The sequence below is a fragment of the Trachymyrmex septentrionalis genome, unplaced genomic scaffold (genome assembly GCF_001594115.1).
Source record: "Trachymyrmex septentrionalis isolate Tsep2-gDNA-1 unplaced genomic scaffold, Tsep1.0 scaffold31, whole genome shotgun sequence".
Lineage (NCBI taxonomy): Eukaryota > Metazoa > Arthropoda > Insecta > Hymenoptera > Formicidae > Trachymyrmex > Trachymyrmex septentrionalis.
Window position 1 is genome coordinate 1,760,926 of NW_017305474.1, and position 12,693 is coordinate 1,773,618.

At 31.2% G+C, this 12,693-nt stretch overlaps 1 protein-coding gene across 8 annotated transcripts in view; it reads right to left on the minus strand.

Annotated features, from left to right (window-relative positions):
• LOC108749707 overlaps nucleotides 1-12,693 on the minus strand; it is a 98,734-nt gene that overhangs the window by 10,866 nt on the left and 75,175 nt on the right. The window contains exon 1 of one of the 8 annotated variants that reach the window (XM_018488602.1): nucleotides 11,666-12,009. The exons of 5 other annotated variants lie outside the window; for them this stretch is intronic. The gene's annotated coding sequence lies outside the window, so the exon portion shown is untranslated. Of the gene's footprint in view, nucleotides 1-9,679; nucleotides 9,695-11,637; nucleotides 12,010-12,693 lie in introns of those variants that run through there. 2 more of the 8 variants (XM_018488601.1, XM_018488603.1) reach the window with 2 other exon arrangements.

A 12,693-nucleotide genomic window follows, 5' to 3' on the forward strand; every position in this document is an offset into this window, starting at 1 on the left:
GCGCCTGCACGTGTCATAACTAACGGATATTGCGGAATATAATAATTTTTTACGCAGTCGAGAGAAAGTAGAGTCGATAACTCCAAGGAAACGGACTAAACAAGGCAAAACCTTTTACGTGTCGCAATCAATGATTACGCCAATTGCGTAATTCCAACATTTGTTAATCCTTCAGGCGCAAACGTTTCCAACAGGGAACACATCGTTTTCAATTTTGCGTTAACTCGCCAGATAGAAATTCTTCGTCATTTTGGTCGTTGGAAACATTAAAAAGAAACTGTGTCTTGATCTTTAAGATTATTGACTTTTGGGTATTATAAGTTGTTCATATATACAGAATGAGAAAAACATTTGGTTTTTTGTGGTTGTGTCAATTCATTAGTAACGTATATTTAAAAAAAAAACTCTGTGGAGTGTTAGTTATATTTTATTAAAGATCAAAAATAATAATTAATATTCAAAATGGTCACCAAATGACCAAATACACTTGTCTTCAATTCATCAACAGATAAAAATTTTTTGAAGGTTTTTGGTTTAATAAAGTGCAATTAACATTTCAGTGTTTCTTTAATATATGTTGCTATTCAGGTTTGTTTCAAATGTTATCACCAGCAAATTAAAGACAACGTTATTTGTCATTTTGATGTCGAAACAACTTGATGTCAAATGAAGAATTTTTTTTCTCAGTGAAGAAAAAAATCTCACCACTAAGGGTCGACGTTTGAAAAAAGTTCGTTTTCGTATAGAAATTTAAAATTCTTAAAATTTTTCTTAAGCAATCGCGAGTGAGCGTTAAAGATCTGCGAAGAAATTAACTTTTATATTGGAAGGCGGTTCTGCAATTAAAAGATCGAAGACGAAGAGGCCACTTTTTACGCTCCGACGACTCCGGAACTTTTTCTCTCATCCGTCGACTTGATCAAGACCTCTACTTCCACGACGGACTCTGACTTGGTTTCTCCGTGCGATCGTGTTTGTAATTTACGGACGCAGCAGCGCGAATTGCAATTACGAATGCCTGACGAATGCGAAGCTGCACCTTGCAATAAAATCCATTATTAATCGTTCCGCAAAAAAAAAAAAAAAAATGTATTAGTTGCAAAAAACGTGATAATATATATTAACGCTTGAGAGAAATGCTCTCTCATTTGCATCGTTAGAAATAATTACGCGCCACACGAGTCGAGGGATCCCGCGAGATATCATCGCGAATGTGATACTGAATTCCTTTTTCAACAACAACTGCGTGAAAGTCGCGCTGAAAGAGATATCATTCAGATACTATTTATTTAGACGGGTAAATGAAAACGAACGGGCAATTGCGCTATCAGCCACCCGCCGTCTTCGTTATTTATCGTCGCGTTTCCGGCGAGACGAAAAATTGCGTGGCGCGATTTAAATCTCGCGAGGATAAACATCCGGCGATTTCTGCATCTCGATTTTTCGTACTTCCCTTCCTCACTCTTTTCTTTCCACTGCTATCCGCGGTATCTTGACTTTATGTACTAAAAACATAGATTTGCCATTGCATTAATTTATATATCTAATGTATGTATTTTTCTGTAGAAACAGAAAGATACATACTGTACTCAAGTACTAATTAAACTTGTTTCAGGTATTTCAAAAGTTTACATATCTGCAAGTTAATTTTTTTTATCGTAAGTTTGTCAAAAGCATCAAATTTATTCAAAATATATTCTGAAGTTTAATACTTCAATCAAGATTATTAAATTAAAATAAATTTGATATTTATAATATTATATTATTACATAAAGTCGCTTCTTCGATCAATTTTGTAAGTCTTAAAAAAAAATAAGTTCTTATTTTAAGTATGTAATAATAAATTTTTCTAAAATTTGTAATAAGTATCTATATTATTATCCAGATCTATATTATTATTCGTTGCTAAAGATAACCGTTATTATATATTTAAAACGAGGAAAATAAATGGAATAATCACTTTTCTTAGCGATTAAGTATGATATTTTTCTGTGTTTAATATTTTGCACGAAACAGCAGTGCGCCAAATGCGTATAATCTAAAGACACTAGATATATAAATCATTGCAATGGCAAATCTATGTTTTTAGTATATGAAGTCAAGAGATAGTGAATAGTGCACATAATGTACTATTTCATCCATACAGGTGGAATTAACCTGTGCAAAATTTTCTATACGTTTTTTTATCAAACTAAACACTCACATCTCTTAAAAAATTAATTTTCTCTTTCGATGATTATCATATGTTGATGTGTACTTTCATCTTCTGAACTATACTTAAATGTACCTTCATGTACTTTTATGTATTAAAACCCCAACCACAAATAAATCCGTATTAGACTAAAGAAAACATAAATTAAACATTTGTATATATTTTTCATTGTTTATAATTAAATTGATTTACGATAAAAAAAAAATTGATTTACAGTTTTATTTTCCCTCGCAAAATATTATACATAAGTTGGAAGTGGCTGCGTTTTAGAATCAATGTAATAGAGAGTCTGCGTTACTTTATACACAGTTGATTTTACCTAGTTGATTTTACGTGCAGTCCATTACAGCTGTAAGCGCGATTTTGCGTCACAAGAGAGGAGGATGTTGGAAATCTGGCACGCGCGAAAGCCGCGCTCGCGTTTCCGCGGCATTGTAAAAGCCGGCCGAATCAGAGAAACGGAGGGGCAGACGGGGATAAAATAGAGGCGGGAATAGTAGCTATGCGGGTCAATTGCGCTTGAAAGGTCGCGAAATAAACGCGCGTTAGATGTGGACAGAAACCTGAATTTTAAACCTGAATCTCCGTGAGCAATCTAAGCCGCGTATACAAAGTGTTACGCTTAAAAGCGCGAATGAAAGTTGCAACAATTATTTTCATAATTTCTCCTCTTCTCTCGGGGCTTGTAATTACTGTGGATGCGATTATCGTAGTTATTAACTCAGCACCAAATAATAAATCAGTAAGTCCGAAAACGTCAGTTTAAAAACCCTTGTATGCAGTTTTTTAAACACATTTATCCAGTTACTACCTAGTATTACTATATTCTCATTACATTGAGAAAAAACTAAATTTTAATAAATATATGTTTAAATTGCTTCTAAGTAAATATTTACTTGTAAATGTAAAGACATATTTATTTGGTACAAAAGCCATTAATTTAACTATCATTTTTTATTAAGTAAATATTTACTTACTGTAACATTATTTAAATAGATATATGTATTAAAAGTTAATAATTTTTTTTTTTAATTTAACAGTATAACAAAATAGAAATATTGGAAACGGATAAAAACTTGATAAAGAGATTTAGTTGCTGAAGCAGTTTTCCCGGATAAAATGTGTATAGACACTTGCTCAATTACTGTCTAATATTATAATAATAAATTATTATTAATTTAAATACTGCGTAGTTCATTTATTATGTCCTGTTCCATGCTTTCAATGTGTCATCCAGTGAATGAGTTTAGATTTTGCGCATCTGTTGTGTACACTAAGTGCAAGCAAAGCGTTAAATGTTGTTAGAATCTTGAGTAGATTTACTTCTCACAATCATTTACTAGGTGGAGTTTATACAACTGTCGAGTAATTACTCAAAATGCATGAAATTTCTATCAACGAAGTGATAGCCATATATAAATCTCTGTGAATTATACAACATTAAACAAAAGTTATACTAAAATATAGCGTAAAAAATTGTAAATTACCGAGATTCGCACAATTTTGTCGGAAGTTGCGGGCAACCCCGTGGGTTTTGTTAATGCAAGACGTCCGGAAATGTAATAATTGCAATTTCTATGTGCACAACAAAACGGTGATTACATCCTTGCGCCACATGAGCGTTTTCTTTTTCTTTTTCCACGCTGCAACCGCGGTCACGCTTCTAGCACGTCCCGAGAACCCGTTTTCTTGAAAGAAAGAGAACTTGCTCGTAAGTGACACGCAGAACACGGTTTTAAGGTTCACCTAGTTCTCACGACGTATTTCGCCATCGCCGACGCCGTGACCAGAATCAATGTGACATTAACAAATCTATGATAACAATACCTGCTTTTATGAAATGTATTCTTCCGTTACGTGTTTTTGCTTCGACTTATCGATTAAATACTGAGGAACACATCACAACAAGGTAAAACACTTATTTAAACCAAGAGAAATATCTTATTAATTTATTTTTAGAATGTATCAAGGTATTATGTTTTGATAAAAATATTTTAATTAAATTACTGAGTATTATATATTAATAAATGCTATGAAATTATTTTAATTAATTATTATTATGATTATCGTGATTGAACACTTATTAAAAAAATAAAATTATATAAAAAATAAAAAAATAGTTTTGCTAAAATATATAAAAATTTAATTAGATATATATAGATTTAAAAATAAATTTTAAACTATATAAAAATAATTAAACATTAGTAGGATACTCAAACTAATTGCTAGAATGTCAAAATTTTTTTCAGCATTGTTCGTTATGTTTTAGTTTCCTAACATAATTATTTTGATTCTAATAAAATTATTTTCAGATTTGTATTGTGTACCTAAATTTTTAAATAGTAATTTAATTTTGAAATAGTATTTAGTAAAATCGTTTTTTCCAGAATTTTTTTTTCTATGTCTTCTATTAATTTTTAATGAGTCTTCCTTTAACTTTTGATAAAATTATGTTTAATAAAAAATTAATACGTTTAGTTAAAATCTATAATTCTTGGATATTTGAAAAATAATTAAATTCACAAATGATTTCAAAATGTTGAAATAAAGCCATATGTATTTTTATTCATAAAATCAGTCTCTCTCTGATAACATATCACAATATGCTTTCAATGTGTCATACAGACGCAGACTAAATCACGTTTCCCGAATCATATCAAAATCAAACAATGTCATTTGCACGGTGATATATTCAGATGCTCGAGAAATGTAGTTCGCATATTACTTTCTAAAAATATATACAGCTATAATGTATTAGCTTATAATTCGAGATTATTCTGCAGTGTAGAATACTTTTTAATCTTTGTACGATATAATCTTAAAAATTTAAGTGCAATCTGTAGTACCAATCAGGAGAAAGTAATAAATTAAATCATTCAGATATGTTATCAATATTGTGTTGCGTCGCAATTGGAGATAAAAAAAAATACATTGCGTTTGAAGACATAAATTTCCTTTTTTTACTTTTCCAAGAATCTTGTAAAACTATATTATACAATTATATAAATATATTATATTATACAATTAAACTTATATAACATTTGCTATAACAACATTTTATTAAATAAAAAGTATTACACACGTAATTTTATTTGGGCTGAAAAAAATATAGTTTTACGAGAGCTTTACTTCAAATTGTATCAAATTAAAAGTTTCTCGCAGATTGAATTGCAAATATGAAATTGTTGAACGGGGCGCCGTAAAATTTCGCGTTTTAGAGTTAACGTGACGGACCCAACGGGTCCTAATTTACACGCGGTCCGGCCGGTTTGTTAGCCTTTCCGGCGCATAAACAACAGGCCATTTCACGCGAGACGCATCCGCAGGAAGAAAGTGACTGACTCTCGCAGATCGCGTAGCTGCGATAGCGACACGAAAAATCAGAATGATTTACATTCCATTTGAATTTTTCGCACTCCTGCGACGGATTCAGCGTGCGTTTGCTGTATACCAGAGATCAAGATAATAACAGCGAGGAGAAAAAAGATTTGACAGCACGTTGTAGGTCGATTATAATTTCAAACAATAGAGATAAAAAGTGAGAGGAGGGGGGGGGCGGAGGAAGAGAATATGGAAAGTGAATACAAGAGATTCAGCTTTCCGATACTTGTCATCATCGACGAGAAATCGAAGGTGGGATGTGCATCCGTGATTTGGAGAAATTAACGCGACAAAGAGAAGAAACCGAGACATGAAGGATCATGAGGGGACAGTATCTTGGGAAAGTTGCTCGAAATATTTGCATTACTGCTCAGCAGAGTAGAAAAACAAAATCACAATCTCGAATTTCATCAATATATGCAGATCTCGACTTATATGCATTAACATTCATACGTGTTTCATTCACAGATTAAAGTATTGTTTATTTTATTACGATTGGTATCAATATCATATACATATCTTAAAAAGAAAAAAAAAAAGAATCTCACACTAATTATATAGAAAATTCAGCCTCAATGGAATGAGTTAATTTTTATATAAATATTTAATTTATAATGTGATGAACAAAGGTGTCACAGACACACAGAAAGAACGATTTTTGCTAAAATATTTAAAAATATAGATACGGGTCTGAAAATAATTTTGTTAAACCAAATAATTATGTATGACTGATTGCTGGAATGCTAGAACTTTTGCAGTATTCACTGTAAAAAGAAATGTGTTTTATTCTTGTCCCTATTTCTTAAATATTTAAAGATGTTTCAGTTTTTCAAACTTTTTCAATAGAAAACATTACGTGTTTGGATTAAAACACTATACGTTTTAAATCCAAACACGTAGTGTTTTATCTATTTAAAAAGTTTAAAACTAAAAAACATCTTTAAGTGTTTAAAAAATGGAAACGATTTTAAGAATAATATCTTAAAATTAAACACTTCTTTTTTTTCAGTGTTATCATCGAGTTTGAGCGTTCTACTTAAATTAATGACAAAAATAAAAATTGTATGTTTCTAGCTATGGTAAATCACTAAACTGATAGTTTTGTAGTTGAGTAAACTTTTAAAGTTACCTACACTACACAAAACCTTCAGTTTAGTGATAATATCATAGCTAGAAAAACACAATTTTTATATTATCGTCAAGTCAAATAAAGTTGAAGTCTAAATCATAAACTAGAAAATAAAAAATCAGACTTGAAAGTTGTTACATTGACAGGTCATGAGTCATGACACACACAATTAACGCTCACAGATAATATACCTACTTTACAGAAATATCATTATCATCCCTTGGGAAGTACTTGACTGGCGATAGAGAGAACCAACAAGAAAGAATTTTGTTGCAGAACGCTGAATATTTTTTCTTATATAATGTAATTTAATATGATAAAATCAATATCGTATTGAAAGTCAAAAAACGCCAACAATGCGGTATTGATTTGGAGAAAGTAGAAGAATACACGTAGTTCGACAAAAACACTATGGAACAGGAGTTTCGAGGGAAGCGTTGCATTGTTGTATTTGCACCTATGTCTGCCATTGAGGCGGGATATGCATGTATAAAGAAAGTAAATGGTAGATCGCTGGAGCGAGATACCAGCGATCGCCGCTCGTTATATAAATTACGGACGAGGCGTTTAACTCGGGCTGCTGCAGTTAATACAGCGAATGAACAATACGGTAATTAAACAGCGCTGCATTTACGGCGGATAAAATGGCGGCAGGTTGTTGCACAGACGCGCGATTGTAAATGTTGTGAATTCGATGGAGGTTTTCACCGACTCTTACTCGAACAAATCTACAGGCTCGATTTAATAATTTCCCCAGCGCTTTGCCTTTAATTGTAAACTCACGAGTTGCTTCGATAAGATATCGGTATAGTATTCGAACGTTTCTTCTTAATAAGGTGCGACTTGATTCCGTGAGCCAAGTTTAGCGGATTCCATCTAATCTAACCGCATACTTAAACGACTCGCATTATTCGCGAATGAGAAAACGAAATGGGAAACCGAAATAATTTAACAGTTAGTCTAATTATGTTGCCCTAATTATGGTAAAAGATTGAAAAACTCATCAAATAGTAAGGATTACTTGATAAAAGAAAAATACATCCTGAAAAATTTGCTTAATTTAACGTGGAATAAAACTTATAATTTATATTTTTAATTCGTAGAAAACCAGCCCTCGATATTAAGTTAAAATTTATAACACCATTAAATAATTTTTATTTAATATATTCGGTCTTAAGTTAAAATTTATAACGCCATTAAATAATTTTTATGTTGCACTTTAATATATTCGCGAATATTTGTTAAATATTAATATATTCGTTAAAAAGAAAAATAATATATCTAACATGATTCAACAAATTATAAGAGAGATTCAATGCAAATCTGTATTCCTTTTAATTCAAGTTATCCTCATTAAATAGAGATACCAAGTGTGAAACTTTGGAAATGTGGCGTCTGTAAATGCGAAATTGCACAGAATACAGCGGCGAGTGAAAGATGATGAGAAAACTCGTTGCATCTTGCATTTGCATACTGCGTGTGTGTATCGTAATTTGAATCGGATCATCATCATGAGCATCATACCGAAAAAGAAAGAAACGAATATTATCGAATACGGACTTATAACACTGCGGTTCGACCCAGAAATGTGAACTTACTCAACCGGAACGAAGCTAATGATATCGTTCCAAACGCAAAATAAAGAAATGATAAGAAGAGGGTGAACAAGTACGTTATAATACAAATTCATAAAATTAAATAAGACGTGCGTGGTAAGAATTAAAACAGTAGACATTTCGCAGATCTTTGAAAATTGCAACAGTTAGAGAAGCAATCTTTGCTTTGATTATAGAATTTTATTTATTTTTCCGGTCCACTATTTTCTGGTCAAAAATCATAAAATATTGATCCTAAAATGTCATGCTTATTTATAACTTACTTTTCCGGTTCTTTTTTTCAGTAACACTTCAGAGAGAAAAAATAATTGCAATTACCATAATTTAACTATAATTTATAGACATTTCTTTTTGTAGTATATATATTTATAGTTATCTTAATCATACAAATAGTCAATTGTGCTATTAATAATCACATAGACTGCTTAAAAATCTTTTGTTTTTTTCTTAATATATTTTTTAGTTATTATTACATAAATAGTACGTTATTAAAAACGTAAATTAAAAAAAAAAGTTATATTCACTATAAATGCAACTGCATTTACTAAATAAAAATGTTGATTTTATTTACCATTTATATCTTGATATTTTACTATATTAATATTTGAAATTATCTCATAATTTATAATAAAATTTTTTCATGTTGAGAGAACTACACATATTATTACTAATATCAGTAATAACCATAAACATGGAACTCCTAATATATTGTTATTTTACCATGCAATTATAATAATAAATACCAAACCTTTTTTTCTCACAATCAGAATTTAACAAAACATATTTGTATATTTTTTATCTCTAACTCTTACATAAATATATTTTATTAAAAATTTAAATTCTTATTGAAGATAATGGAAAATTAAACTATTTGTTTGTATCTCAGATAAAAGTACAATCGCAAATCGAGGCAAATCAAAGAGAAGATTAAAAAAGTACTTAATTACTACACGGAAAGAATTTTCTTTTAAAATTTATCCTAAAAATATGGTAGTAGTAGTACCATATAATATTTTAAAGATTTTTACCATACACTTCGATAAAATTAACCAAACTCATTTTACACTTTATTGTAATTTTATTTTAATGAATGAGAGAAATTTACATTAAAATTCATCAAAATACAATGTTGTCCCACTATCATATTTTCGGAGTAAAACTCTAAGAAAAAATTCTCTCCGTGTTACTGTTTGTAATTAAGTATCTTTATCGCGGTAATAAATTAGTTCTCATTAGTCCAATCAAAAATTATTATTAAATTTTTATTTAACATATTGAGCGCAAAAATCTTTCTAATTTCTTGTTTCTCTTTGTGAAGTATCTTTTATGTGTTGGCGTTACCAAGTTGCAGCGACTGCAGTTTCCACGACGCAAAGCGAGTGACACGAATCGAATGCGTCGACCGACTTACGATTACTGAATTTAACACAAGGCGAACATAAGGAGAGTAGTTGCGCGCGATCGACCGTGCGAGAGACGGACGCGATAAGATGTCAGATATCGTTCCCCGAGTGTGTATACGATAAATCGGTTAAACGGAGACGCAGGAAACGCGAGAATAACTAGTTACGATCAGAATATCGATCTCGTAGTCTGCGCGAGAAAAAGAAAAGAGAACGCGAGTCTGTTCCGATGAGTGCGTTCACCAAGCGATGCGAGAAAAGAGGAAGTACGAGAGTACATGCTAATTTCCATCGTTCGCTCGTAACGACAACGAGAGTTCGTTCTATCCATCCGGCGATCGTTACTTATTAAGACGATCGTTGCGTGGCTCATAGTACCCGTTTCACATGCGGGTTGTATAATGAATCTCACGAAGGGGTGATTATTAGATTATAATGTAATATTAAGAAAAGTTTCTTGTCGCAAATGAACATCAATGCAAAATGAACCAGAAGATTCTGTGATCATTGGAGAAAAATGTATAGTCTTATAAGCCTAGTAAAATTATTCTACATCTCTATTCTAACTTTGTCGAACTTGTAATAAACTTTACTTGCCTGAAAATAAAAATCAAAGATGTAAGGTAAAAATGACATACATTATAATTATAATAAATTCATTCGAATGATTATTACCTTACGATAAAGTAAATGATATTATTTTCAAGACGGTAAGCACAAAAACAACTTTCAAGACTTTATACATTTATATTTTTTACTGCGCAGTAAATTTTGTTAGAGCTAAAACAAAAAATTCGTCTTGAATGATGAAAAACATCGTAAAATAAATTCTATTATTAAGAAGTGTGATAATTTATACATTAAGAAATAATAATAAATTGCATTAGTATAAAATTTTCTTTACAAAATGTAAATTATTACCTTACAGCCATACAGTATGGCTTATACGATCGCTCATTTACTAGAAAAGTAAAATAAATTTTATATAGGAGCATCAGAGTCCCTATATGGATTTGCCAATTCCATAAAATTTACTAAAATTCTGTGCCGCATATTACTTTACATTTTTCTCCGTGTATCACTCAGAATTTTGGTTTTAATTAAAATTATAATAGATTCAATCAGAAAATTCTAATTTCTATTTTTAACAGGAATTCTAATGAATGCAATCTGACTCTTTTTTTCATTGAATTATAATAGATTAATATAATATACTATTAATATAATTTGCAATAATAATAAAATAATTGTAACATAAAGTAAGGTGCAATTTCGAACATGGTACAATTCTGAACGAAATAAGATTTGAATACAGTTTTCGAGGTTCAAGTTTAACTTTTTCTTGTTTGGTGCTATCCGTCACACAATGAGCTCAGAGTTGAATCTAAAAATGGGAATTTTATCTCTTTCAGAAGTGTACCATGTTCGAAATTGTAATATCCTATTATGTTACAATTTATTAATTGTATATCATGTTATAATTAATGAAATGTAATATATTATGTTACAACTAATTTTTATTAATTTTATATTATGTGACAATTATAATGTAATATAATAAGTAGAATACTAATTTTTTATTTAACTAAGTGTATTGACGTATTTCAGACTTTACAAGAGAAAAAACTAATATCGATCAGATGTACAAGCAAATTATACTTATAAGGTTAAACCCAATGTGATTAAAAAAAATTCAGAATTTATATAAAATTATATAAAATTTTAAATTAAGTGGACAGACAAACGTTTGAAAAATTGCACGTTTATTTTATCAATTTATAAAAAAAAAAAATAGATAAAGCACACGATTGCTCCAGTTAGTGACCGTGAAATTCGGCGATAGAATCAAATCGAACCATCTGCGGGTGTCAAAACACGTACAAAACACGCACGTACAATTGTAAACGCTACATGCGTAAGATACCAAGAGTGTGACGGATAAGCGTAAAAACTTTCGTTCCGGCGACACTTCTTGCTTCTCGCAGCGTCAACGACTCGATGAAAACGCGCACATCCGTCCTTTTGGCAGTAACATCTCCGTTCTCTCTCGGCACTTTTTGGCACGCGATTAACTATAGGATTATCGATTATAAACGACACTCCGAGAGAGTGGAGCACACGGTTCCGTTCCAGCGGTTTCAGCTGAATGACTGATACCTTCGATCGATCGGGGATTTGCGTAACGAGAAGCCCTTCACTCGACAGAAGGTGACGGATAATGCGGAACGTGATTCCCGGGTACGGCGTGCTCGTATCACGCGCGCGGAAAACGCGCCGCGGTGCAATACTGACTGAGCCGATCCAAGCCGAACCGAGGATCCCGGTTTCTCGTCCTCGCTGGAGTTCGACGGTAGTAGAAGTGGCAAGTGCCGGTCAGACCAAGTGGTGGAGAGACTTCAGGAACGTACACGGCTATACTACGTGCCACAATGTTTTTGGCTTTGAAAGCGATCGCTTTAGGAGCAATCGATAGCGTTATAATTCTCCCACGGCTTAATCTTGCAAAAATAACCCTTACAGAAATATAATAAGATAATACAGTAATTAAAGAGAATAATTAGTTACCTTTTTAAAGCACACCAAACAACAATGCCTTTAATACTTCAAATAATTAATTACTTTTATTTTAATATTTCAAGTAACTAATTACTCTCTTAATAATAAATTGGCCAGTATTAGATTTTCGTAAAGAAATGGAAGTCTGAGCCTAAAGATGTTAAATCGAAAAACAATTACACAAATTTCATTAATTATTTTATAATTATTTTATATCAATATTAAAATAACTTAATTGGCTCGTAATCTCTTGTTCAGTTATTTGATTTATAATGATTTGAGCCGTTTTCTTATTGTATACAAACTTTTTATTTTTTGCAGGTTTATTAATCTTGAACTTCGTCAATTGTTAACTTTATACAATAAAAAAAGAAATCTTCTATAATAAAAATTGTC